Source organism: Gymnoscopelus braueri (assembly GCF_963280865.1).
Source record: "Gymnoscopelus braueri genome assembly, chromosome: 8".
Taxonomy (NCBI): Eukaryota; Metazoa; Chordata; class Actinopteri; order Myctophiformes; family Myctophidae; genus Gymnoscopelus; species Gymnoscopelus braueri.
In genome coordinates this window covers 28,723,841-28,736,676 of record NC_137609.1, presented here as the reverse complement: position 1 = coordinate 28,736,676, position 12,836 = coordinate 28,723,841, and the positions used below count along the sequence as shown (strand labels likewise).

The window sequence follows — 12,836 nt, the reverse complement described above, 5'->3', positions numbered from 1 at the left end:
TGAGCCCGTTTTTGGTCACAAATTCCCTCGTTAAAGTTAATTGTGTTGTTGCGCTGTGCACAAGCTAAACACAGCGCGCAGATCCCCGTGGGTTGCCTACCCAGGCCTGTGAAATTCATAGGCAGCTGCATTGTAGCCAAGTGGAATGGAATCTGATAAAGCTGACTGATGCACTGATACAGAACCATATATAGGCTATATATCATCACTGTCTGTCAGGTGAAAACCATGTCCAAAACCGTTCCTTTTTCATTATTATTTACAATTAACAATTTAAAAGTGAAAATAGCCGACACGTTGTGAGCTTGTAGATCTGCTATTTTCACAACTTTAGTGCAACACTATTGTATAATGTAGACTAGAGGATTCATTTATGGAAAAAAAACATAAAAAGTTGAAATATGGAAATACGAGGTTTCTGCCATAGAGTGACAATATATGATTTAATATATTTTAATTTTTTTACATTTTTGTCTCCTCCAGGCCGAAGGCATGGCTGAGACTATGTTTTGCATCCTGTCCGTCCGTATGTCCGTGTGTCCGTCCGTCTGTCTGTGAGCAGCTAATCTCTGACACCATTGGCCCGATCGCAGCGAAACTGTGCACACACACTCCCTGGATGCCAGAGCTGAACCTCTGCCCCGAATTGTTCAGATTAGCCTGTTATAGCCCCACCAGGAGGCCAATTTTTTTATATTACTTTTTTTATTTTGTCCAAACATCACGCAAATCGGTACACAGTATCTCTATAGTAATTAAACCAAACATGTCTGTCGGATTTTTCATATTCCATGCTGATTGGCTAAGATTGGCTTCCAAAGTTTGCAGGAGTGCTCTGTTTTGGAGGGAGCTGCCGGCGGCGCCAGCTTTGGGAGTGTGCTGCGTTTGTGTAACCACCAATATTATTTACGATTCTGTGCCTATCGGTACATAACTCGGACGGCGCTTAGTCGACTAGTAGACCATCGGCCGGTCGTCGCGGGCACTCGCGCCTGGAGGCGCTCGGGCGCGACTCCTTGGCCTCAAGGTCTACTGAGTCGGCGCGCCTCCGTCATGGTCCAAAACTATACTTTATCGGCGGAAAAAATAAGTTGACAGTCACTGCCGGGAGCTGCCGCTCCTCCACCGGCAGTTCCGCGGCTGCTGCCGCTGCCGGAGAATGCACTCGCTCCTTCTGCTGTTTTGAACAAAATGCCTCAAATCATGAACACAGCGTTACAGATGCACCGATTGCAAAATCCTTGGCCGATACCGATTACCCGTTTTTTAAAAGTCTGACCTGCCGATACCGGTTTTACCGATACCGATTTTCTATATTTTCTATTTTCTAACTAGATTTTTTTCTGGCTAAGTACATGAAGTACTTAATTTTGTGTATTTGCCAATACAGAGTACCAATACGATTAAACCAGGAAAAGAGCACTTATGCCATATCATAATAGTACAATATCCAAAATCACAGACGATATCCAGTCCTATATCATGATATGGCTATAATTTTGATGCCCTATCTATGCAAAGAAGAATTTTAAAAAGAATACTACTGTAGCCTATATCATTTATTTTTGTATTTGTACCATTGCTGTTATGGCTGTCACTGTTATAGAGCTGCATGATTTTGGCAAAACTTATTATGGGTCCATATTGAGATCAGTTATTGAAATTATTATTTATAAAAAAAAATTATCTTTTTTAACTAACAAAATCTTATCTTAATGCAAAATTATTTTCTTATTAGAACTAAAAGCAAACATAAATAAATAAGGTTTTCCCATTCAGACACATAGCAGGACATGTCTGCATTTAATTGTTTTCAAGGTGAGAAATTTACCTTATGTCACTCTAGTCCAGGGGTCTTCAACAGGGGGTCCGGGACCCCAAGGGGGTCCTCAGAGTTACTACAGGGGTGGCCGCCAAATCTTTGTGTGATATATGTTTTACATTAACCACTAGCATCCCATTTCTGAGGAGAACTAAAGCCAAAGATAGCTCACGAGCTTGTAGATCTGCTATTTTTGGCAAAAAAGAGCTGACCAAGTAAAAAGTTCAATTTCATACAACATAGAAGGGGGTCCCTGCTTCATCTCTCTCAGCTCACCTTATGTCACTGTATATGTCACTGTTTTGGCTTGTTTTAACCTCTGACTAAAAATGTTACACTACTCTGTTGCTCAGTGGACTTTGTTAAACTTTCGGACGAGTCTTAACGAGCGTTAATAGGCTACAGCTGGATAGATGAGAAGACGTCTGTATAGGCACATGAATTAAACCAGCGGTGTCGATGGCTGATATCATGATCACAACGTCTTTTAGAGTTGTTGTTGGAAGCTGCTTACTGCATTAAGGACTTTTCAGATGGCGCCTAGTCATTTATTTGGAATAAGAGGCAACCCTGCAGGTAGGAGGAATGATAGTAGGGGGTACTAAGTGAAAAATCATTACGCGGCGGATAAAAGCATGAAATTTGATACAGATGTCCCTTGGGTCATCCTAAAACATCCTAGAAGGGGTGCCCAAAAAAATCTTAAACAGGAAGTGAGTTATGGACAAAATCCAAAATGGCCACCTAAACTGTTGACCGTTGACTCAAAAGACACCAAAATAATCTCCAAAAAGCATAAAATGTGGCACACATGTCCTTTGGGTCATCCTAAGACATCCTAGAAGGGGAGCCCAAAAAAATCTGAAACAGGAAGTGAGTTATTGACCAAATTGAAAATGGCCGCCTAGTGTTGTCGATTGACTCAAAAGACAACTAAAGAATCTCCAAAAAGTATAAAATGTGTCACACAACAGGAAGTGAGTGACTAAATTGAAAATGGCCGCCTACAGTGTTGGCGATTGACTCAAAAAGCCTATAGAATCTCCAAAAAGTATACAATTTGGCACATATGTCTCTTGGGTCATCCTAACACATCCTAGAAGGGGTGCCAAAAATAATCTGAAACAGGAAGTGAGTTATTGACTAAATTGAAAATGGCCGCCTACAGTGTTGAAAGATGATGCAAGATACCTACAGAATCTCATAAAAGCATGAAATGTGGTACAAATGTCCCTTGGGTGATCTGAACGCATCCTACAAGGGGTGCCCAAAAAGGTTTTAAACAGGAAGTGACCACCTAAAAGCAGTTGACACAAAAGAAAACATAAGGGGACGTCATAAAAGTGTATAATTTGGTACGTACATTGAGTGCTTCTTAATATATCCTAGAAGGGGTTATTTATTTGTTTGCTTGTTTATTAAACTTTTTAGGAAGGGACCATGTTGAAGAAATTCTAAATGGCTGTTTAAACAGTTGACCATGGCAGTCTGCATATTATGCAGACTCAATACGACAGGTTATGCAGTGCATAACTTGCCGTATTTTGTAGTCTACCTTCTGTTTTCATTTCTACATCACTTATTTATTTTACTTTCTGCATCATTTTTTTATTGTACTCTTTGAATCTTCTTTATTTATCTAACTCTCTGCATATTCTCATTTATTTTACTCTTGCATCTTATCTTACTCTGCATATTCTTATTTTACTCTCTGCATCTTATTTATTTTGCACTCTACATCTTCTTGCTTGTTTTACACTCTATCTTCTCATGTATTTTCTTCTTGATCATTACTGTTTTTTTGTGATTAGTGTTTAGTAACTACATGTATTCATGTGTGCCATTTCGCAATTACCAGCACATTGGCATAATGCTCTGCAAGGTAACCCAGCATCCCGGCATCTACACTTTCTCGAACAGAAGGGCTCAGCTTTGCAGCCACACTTGAGTTCTCTACAAACTTAAGCAGCCTCTGGCAAGAGTGTCCATAAAGGTGTCCACGAATCAGCGACTTTAATTTATTTGTCAGGAGATGGTAGAGATTGCATAGCTTTCAGGCTTCTGGACCAAATGCAAGATTGGCTGCTCGATTTGAATATTGTAGCAGTGCAGCCCGTGTGGGAGGAGTGTTTTCCATTGAGAGACTATTCAAACTTTTTTTGGCACCCCTTAGGATGCATTCAGATCACCCAAGGGACATTTGTACCAAATTTCATGCTTTTATGAGATTATTTTTTATGAGTGTCTTTTGCATCATCTGTCAAGACTGTACACAGCCATTTTCAATTTAGTCAATAACTCACTTCCTGTTTCAGATAATTTCAGGCACCCCTTCTAGGATGTCTTAGGATGACCCAAGGGACATGTATGCCATTATGAGATTCTTTAGTTGTCTTTTGAGTCAATCGACAACACTGTAGGCGGTCATTTTCAATTTTGTCAATGACTCACTTCCTGTTTAAGATTTTTTTGGGCACCCCTTCTGGGATGTCTTGGGATGACCCAAGGGACATGTATGCCAAATTGTATGCTTTTATGAGATTCTTTAGTTGTCTTTTGAGTCAATAGATAACACTGTAGGCGGCCATTTTCAATTTTGTCAATAACTCAGTTCCTGCTTAAGATTTATTTGGGCACCCCTTCTAGGATGTCTTAGGATGACCAAAAAGACATGTGTGCCAAATTGTATGCTTTTATGAGATTCTTTAGTTGTCTTTTGAGTCAATCGACAACACTAGGCGGCCATTTTCAATTTAGTCAATAACTCACTTCCTGTTTCAGATTCCTTTGGGCACCCCTTCTAGGATGTCTTAGGATGACCCAAGGGACATATGTGCCAAATTTTATGCTTTTTGGAGATTCTTTTGGTGTCTTTTGAGTCAACGGTCAACAGTTTAGGTGGCCATTTTGAATTATGTCCATAAGTCACTTCCTGTTTAAGATTTTTTTGGGCACCCCTTCTAGGATGTTTTAGGATGACCCAAGGGACATCTGTATCAAATTTCATGCTTTTATCCGCCGCGTAACGATTTGGCCATTTTTTGTGCTTAGTACCCCCTACTATGAGCAGCTACTGTCTGTATGAGAGAAGTGCGTGCACACGCATCGCATCGCATGCACACACGCGCACACGCATCGTATCGCATGCACACACACACACACACACACACACACACACACACACACACACACACACACACACACACACACACACACACACACACACACACACACACACACACACACACACACCACCCGTCCATGCCAAAGTTGTCTTTTCAACAGCATATGCAAAGAGAGTCAGGGGGTGATTTTTCCTTGCAACTGGCTACAATAAAAGGGATGTTTATCTAGCTATTTATTTCTGTAGTCTACAACATATTTTGCATGGACCGTATGAGAAGCCTGGTGACGCACTTACTGCCTTTACTTTCCCCGTGATTGACGAACCGACAGTCACTACATTGACTATGCGCGCAGCATTATGAAATATAATATATTCCATATTATATAGATATTCAATATAATTATGTATCCTTATATTTCAATGGTAATCAGCACCATCTGTGGGCTTCTCTTGCTAATGTTTACTGAGTCGACTCACACGAGTCGACTTCGATCATCATGCTGTTGCTGCGCAGTGCCAACGCAGATTCAATTTGACCGGCATAAAATCGGAATTTATGACAGTGACCGGCCGAGCATCTCTACACAGCGTACAATTACCATGAAACTTTGCACGCACATTGCCACTAGGCCATAGAAGAAATGCCACTTGATTTTTTTCAAATCAGCCTCATGGTGGCGCTATAAAAGTCCGATTCGCGTTTTTACCTATAACTGGACCGATCTGTGTAAAACTTTGTACGCACACTCCCTAGAGGCCAAGGAAAAACCTCTGCCCTGCATTTTTCACATCTGCCTTTTATAACACCACCAGGAGGCCGACTTTTGTAAAAAAAATATATATATATAAATGACTCCTTCAGATTTTGTCCAAACATCACACACAAATCGCTACACAGTATCTCTATAGTCATGTGTTCAAGATGGATCTGTCAGATTTTTTATATTCCTTCCTGATTGGCTAACATTGGCTTCCAAAGTTTGCAGGATTGGTCCGTTTTGAGCAAAATGCCTCAAATCATGGACGCACATTCCCAAGGAAAATATGCTACCCTTTTCACATTGGCTTGTTATAGCGCTACCAGCAGGCCAATTTTTGCAAAAACAAAATGCCTAAAACCATGAAGGCAGCGTCCGATTGCCGTGAAAGGCTGACAAAGAAATGGCACCCTTTTCACATTGGCCTATCATAGCGCCACCAGGAGGCCACAATAACCTACCTGACCTGGCGGAGACCTGTGCTCTGGGGGGCACTTTTTCTTGTCTGACAATATATCGGTCAAAACATCAGTAATCGGTGGTAGAAGACTCTCCAAAATCGGTATCGGACTCAAACATCTGGCATCGGTCAAGGCTCTAGAACTATACTGTTACGATGCTGACTGTGACTGACTACTAGACGAATCAATGTTCATGATTTTTTAGCCTGTCACAATTTTCCACATTATGAGCAGTGAATCCAATGCCAATCCCTTGCAAGATGCTGACACCTATGTGAAATAAATGCTTGTGATGTCTAATGAATAATTCTGGCTGCCAAAGGTGCTTGAAACTACAAATGAGAAGTAATGTAAATGGTGTAATGTATTCCAAATTTAAATAAATATATATATCTTATTTTTAATCATATACCAAGCCTTTATATTCCCTGGGTGACAGGAATGATAAAAGGAGAGAGGATGAGAAGCCTTATCAACCCTTGGGCTGATAACTGTTATCAGCAAGCTAGCACTAACTTCCTAATGTGGTTTCTTGTTCTTTATTTACGACAAAAGGTGTAAAATATCATCTCTGCTTTAGAATAATCTTCTCAGTTAATGTGGGTAAACAAATTATATTCAGCTTGCTCATGCAATTATATTAGCAATTCTAATGTAATTTTGCAACTATTTAATTTCTAGCTATGAAACTCTTGACTGTTTTGTCTTGTGATCACATCATTTGAGGCTGTATGGAATTCCCAGTTAATGGTTATTCATTTACAAATACAGAGTTTGTTGTAACTTTAATGCTATATTTACCACTAGGCCGGTTTGCTCATTGTACAGCACCCTGTAGCTGTTTTGAAAGGTTCTTTATACAGTAAATAACATTTAATTACTTACTCTACACTGTAACATCTTCAGTTAATTTAACTTTGCGAGTCTACAAATGAGGGGGAAACATTGACCTGTAATGGGACATCCACACTAAGCACAATAAATATAACCATAACTATAAAAATAAAAGATTTATTCAGTGGATGGCAAAATCCACACCACAACAATAATGACGACAGTGGTGAACAATATAGTATATTTAGTTATAGTGCTTGGTGTGGACAGCCATCAAGTGTCTATTTTGTTACATTTGTACACTCTCTGCAGTCTCACGTATAACCAGAAGATCAGAGATCTCCGCCTACTACGTCTGGGGAAATATAAATATGTGCTTGAACGCCGGAGAACTAACAATTAACAAACCTAGGCCCTCCGCTTTGAAAACCAATTCTGATACAGTCTCGATATGAAGGACAGCTCTAAGGTCTTTGCATTGGTTCTGCAATGCAGTTATCTTTTTAATTTCCAAATTGTTTCCATGATGCCTTGTTTATACCTCATCATATGATAGTCAGCGTTGCGTGGCGGAAAATAGCCAATATACAAGCTCACACGTGACATGTGACCTTGTAGATATTTTGCCTATTTTGCCATGTGACACTGTAGTATAACAGAGTATGAAAATGGGGCTGAAATTAAGTTTGGCCTACGGTCATTGAAAACAAAGATGGCTGCCAAATCACATTACAGAGTTATTGCCTGAAATCATGGTTGGATGACAGCACTGTACTTATGATTGGCATAGGTTACAGTAAGACCATGGTGTGTCAACCCAGCCCAGAGCCAAAAAGATCATAACTCTGATATGGTGGAAAAAATTGTCTTACTCCACAATTCAGTAAAACATATGTTCCAGAAAAATTACATGTTTTCTACCATCATGGCTTTATACAAACATAACATGTATCATGTGTTTAGAAACAAATCATTACATTTTCTTTACAGAGTCTTTAAAGCTAACATCTTGAGTGTGAGTCAGGCTCCGCCCAGCCCCCTGCTTCTGATGACTTTTTTCCACCCTTCTAATCCAGCTTCAGTGGCTGGCCATCCAATAGACTGAATGAGATGTTAGATTGAGTATCACCACATGAACCCTAGTGTCCCTATTCTGGGGCGAGAATAGCAGATCTACAAGCTCACAACGCGTTACAGTTACAGAATAGACCCCGGGGGACTCCGGTCAATGAAGAATATACACGTAGTCGTAGGCTATCCTGGCCAAAGGATAGGAGATAGTTTCCTACACAGCCTGTATATTACAAGGCAGACAAGAAAAGCTGAGTGCAACCATAACTTGTAAAATAACTCAGAACCACTTGAACCCTAGCATCCCTTTTCTGCATGGGCATGTCATAATACTGTCGGCAAACATTCGGTAATAATAGCATATCTACAAGCTCACAATACGTTGCGTTTGAACAAATTGATCAGCTATTTGATTAAGAGATGTGTTGCAGAGTGAAAAAGGAGTGGGAAAAGGATAGATAGAGCCTTGTGGGACCCCGGTCAATAAAGTATGGGGTTTAAGTGGTTAAAACAGACATTGACCAACACAGAGGCCTGCATCCTGGTTGTTTTACTTGCTACCTTTGTCAAGCAAAACATTGATTAGGTCGTTTAAAGTCACATCATGAGACGCTTGGCAGTAGCAAGGTACGGTCTACATTATACATAATGTAGATTAACCAATACAGTATAGCTCACATATAGCCTGGTATCCCCATTGGGTTTGAGATTTGACAAGACCAGCTTACCAACAGTGATGAATTACTGAGGAAAGCCATGTACAGCCCATAGGAAATTCATATCATTTGCAACATTCTCGCTATATGGGCTATTGTTAAATCTTTGTGTTAAACAGTTAGCTGTGCTAAGGTAATTATTTTTGGCATCAACATTCCATGCATTTTAATTTCACCTTAAGCCAAATGCTACAATTACTACTCATAATGACTGAATTCAAAGAGCTTGCCTACATTTATAAGACTGTAGCTGACAACTTGATTCTAAAGTAATGTCACTTACAGTAGCCGCTATTCTGCTAAATCAGAAACACCTTCTCAAATTAAGCCTCTATGGATCAATGTAATATAATAAGCCCTGAAGCTATTTATTAATTATTTTCTAAATGGGGATATTTCATCCTATCCATTGCTGCAGCATCAGCGATGTTGCCTAGCCCCCAAGGAGTGCAGCTTTAAGGGATGCTTCACCAATAAATGAAGATGATATATTAAACACATAGGCTATCTTCCACTATTAGGCTATTTAAAAACTGAGCATGACTAAAGAACCAGATTAAAGACTTCCCAAGTAGCCAAAAGTCCACGTCTGATGTCACCACGTATCTAGATGTATGTAGCTCTGAAATTATTCCATCATCCTTTCTACTTTTTCAATTTCTGGTAAAACACACACCAGCATTTTCACTATTGCCTCTTACAGTCTCTTCCAATATTTCTGAGAAAACATTCCAAGGCAGTTAGGCAACCTTCTGATTTTCTTTTATTTCTCACTCCTTTTTTTCTCTTCTCACCATGGTTTCACAGCATCATCCTTCCCTTATGTAAAGGAGATACTTTTAGCAAATGTGGGAGGTGGTAGCAAGCAAGGTGTCTTCTCAAGAATGAGAAAACAAACTAAAGGAATAAGTGGTAGTAAGCATTTTAAAAGTTCAGCTGCTTGCTGGTACTTCTTGGTAAATTAGAGGCTTAAGGATGGGGTCCTAATGATTCACACACAAAAAAGAAAACTACATGTAATGTCCTATGTGATGTGGGTATTTAGGTGAGTATGAACGGTTCATGCTGAATGCACTATATGATGGGACATTGCTACATACAGGTAAATAATAAGAGAATGACACTGTGGTTCCCAGGGGACATGCATACTCATGTGCAATAACAATATCTGCAAAAGTCCTCAAAATCACCTTCTGGCTTTTCAAAATGTAAATATCACACTTGTGAAAAATGCATTGGTGCAAAATAATACAAAGATATTTGTAAATGCTAAACTTTATAGAGATAATTTAAGTGAAATACATAATTTGGCTGGGGACTTCTGTATTATCACCTTAAAGAGGACTCGATCAGGGTACAAGCTCATGCATGGCCCATCAGAACAGAGGTCCTGTTGTCTGTCGTCAACCGAGCACTGGCCAACCAGCACTGAATATTAATCGAGCTCTGCTGCTGGATCATCAAGAGGCTGCCTTTAATCACAATTCACAATCCTACCTGCATCTTCAGGGTGCATAATGCTACTTGCGTGCATGTGCTTGTGCACGCGCATATGTGACAGCAGCATGCTCGTATGTCAACGTGCACACGCGTGCTAAAACTGTGTGTGTGTGTGTGTGTGTGTGTGTGTGTGTGTGTGTGTGTGTGTGTGTGTGTGTGTGTGTGTGTGTGTGTGTGTGTGTGTGTGTGTGTGTGTGTGTGTCGTGAGTGAGTGAGTGAGTGAGTGAGTTCTTTGCATGCAGACGTGTAGGCCTATCATGTTTGTCATAATTAATTTAGCCTTGGAACAGTGCAGGCCTATATTGGCAGAAGGATAGACATTTTAGGCCGTAACAGCAAAGTAAAAAAAAAAAGAAGAAGGGGGGAGGGGGGGTCTCCATAGACCAGAGTACTAATGATGGACAAATTGGGCCACAGTTGAGCTCAACGGCCGATTAGACAGTCCGGGCTGTTTGACAGTGGCCATCATCATGTCCTGCTTCAAATCAAATCGAGTGCGTATGATCTTGATTCATTCAAAAATAAATAAATAAAATGATCGAGATCACGTATAACACGATTGTTCACTAGATGTAACAGCATACATACCCTGTCATCAGCAAACATTATAGCTTATCAACAGGCGAGGCCACTCAAACCTGCACCGCCATCCATCCCACAGAAACAGAGAAAACGTGATATAGCAACAAATTGGCATGAAGGTTTGCCGACTGACATCTCATTCTCCAACTGTGACAGTGCGTCAGAGTCGATATGCGTGTATTCGTGTAGGCTACAGAGACACAAAATCATGGTAGAACATCGAGCCCAGATTGCGCACACATAAAACACAGTGGCATAATGGATATATCACGTTTCTAAAAGCGGAGCATATGACTTTTACTTACCTAAACGATTCGATGCGAGTGACAGAATGATGAGGGTTCGTCCATAAAACGCTTGTTATTCTATGGCCTATTTTCTCTCTCTCTTGGTGTATTTTTACTACGCCATTTCGTACGTTATCACAATTATTTCTCGTCAAAGTAGCGCGTCGCCAGCTTCCGCACATCAATACACCTTCTCCGTGTCCGTCTGTCTCCCCCGTTTCCAAAAAAAGAACACCTCATAATGCCCCCCTCCTCCTCTCATTCCTCTCTGACAACACCCTGCTCTTTTTCTTATCGACAGATATAGGTAAACCCTCCCTACAAACAATGTAAATCTTGAGAGATGAGCGGAGAACAAGAAAATAATAAAGCAAACTAAAACAAACGCGCTGTCGTCGCTAGAACTCAATTACATTGCTTCAGAACTCAGCGCAACGGTCTGTCCTCATTTCTCCATTTGTCCATGGTGGTAATAATCCGTGCTGTGCTGCCTACCTCTCAACACACCGTCAAACGGCTTTTTAACCACTTACACCCCATATGGGTGACTGGAGTCCCCCAGGGCTCAATACTAGTGTCTTTTCAGTTTTCTGTTATTGTGAGGGGAAAGCTTTCGCTGAAAACAGCCGACAAGCTCACAACGGGACTCAACGCGTCGCGTTGTGAGCTTGTTGATCTGCTATTTTTCAGCGACAGCTTTCCCCACAATACCGATGCTGGGGTTTAAGTGGTTAAAGTAATATATAGAGCTACACCAACAACACCTGCTGTCTGTTTCTGAGCGCGGACGTTCGTTTTCCTGTTTTAGTTCGTTGCTATTCTATTGCTCTTATCAGCTGACTAAAACAAAATGTCAGTAAAACGTACGCAGGGGTCTTCCGTTTCATCGTGGCCTCGTTTTGCAACATGACACATCGCAAATAATTGCAGGATTATGATTGTGTGATTACTGATGCCCTGACTGTCTGACATCATCCAACATTGCCTACACACACCGGGTCAGCCAACAGCCTCAAAAGAGTCTCTCTGAGTCTCAGTCTCTCTCTCTCTCTCTCTCTCTCTCTGAGTCTCTCTCTCTCTCTCTCTCTCTCTCTCTCTCTCTCTCTCTCTCTCTCTGAGTCTCTCTCTCTCTCTCTCTCTCTCTCTCTCTCTCTCTCTCTCTGAGTCTCTCTCTCTCTCTCTGAGTCTCTCTCTCTCTCTCTCTCTCTCTGAGTCACTCTCTCTCTCTCTCTCTGAGTCTCTCTCTCTCTGAGTGTCTCTCTCTCTCTCTCTCTCTCTCTCTCTCTCTCTCTCTCTCTCTCTCTCGCTCTCTCTCCCTCTCTCCCTCCCTCCCTCCCTTTCTCCCTCTCTCCCTCTCTCTCTATGCTTAATCTCACGGATGTATTTAAATCTACACCGCATGGGACAGGTCTAATTTCCAGCCTACATCATCTGCGAATCTACATCATGATGACGTCAGAAAATGTTATCTTTTTATTTTTTTGAGGGTTTGTGTTTGGGTATGTATCAACAAATAGGAAATAGCACATGTTAAAGCTGTTATACAGAGAAAGGCAAGAAGAGGACTGCTTGCTTTAAATGTACATTCATGTTTGAGGCAGACCGTTTTTGACAGTGTGTTCCAGGTGTCATGGTAAATTGAATGGAAAGGTGTAGGTGACCCTGTGGCTGTGTGACC

At 40.9% G+C, this 12,836-nt stretch overlaps 1 protein-coding gene across 1 annotated transcript in view; it reads right to left on the bottom strand.

Annotated features, from left to right (window-relative positions):
- Positions 1-11,341, bottom strand: part of nlgn2b (neuroligin 2b) — a 95,308-nt gene extending 83,967 nt beyond the window's left edge. The window contains exon 1 of the mRNA XM_080434856.1: positions 11,177-11,341. The gene's annotated coding sequence lies outside the window, so the exon portion shown is untranslated. The remainder of the gene's footprint in view (positions 1-11,176) is intronic.
- Positions 11,342-12,836: the final 1,495 nt, after the last annotated feature.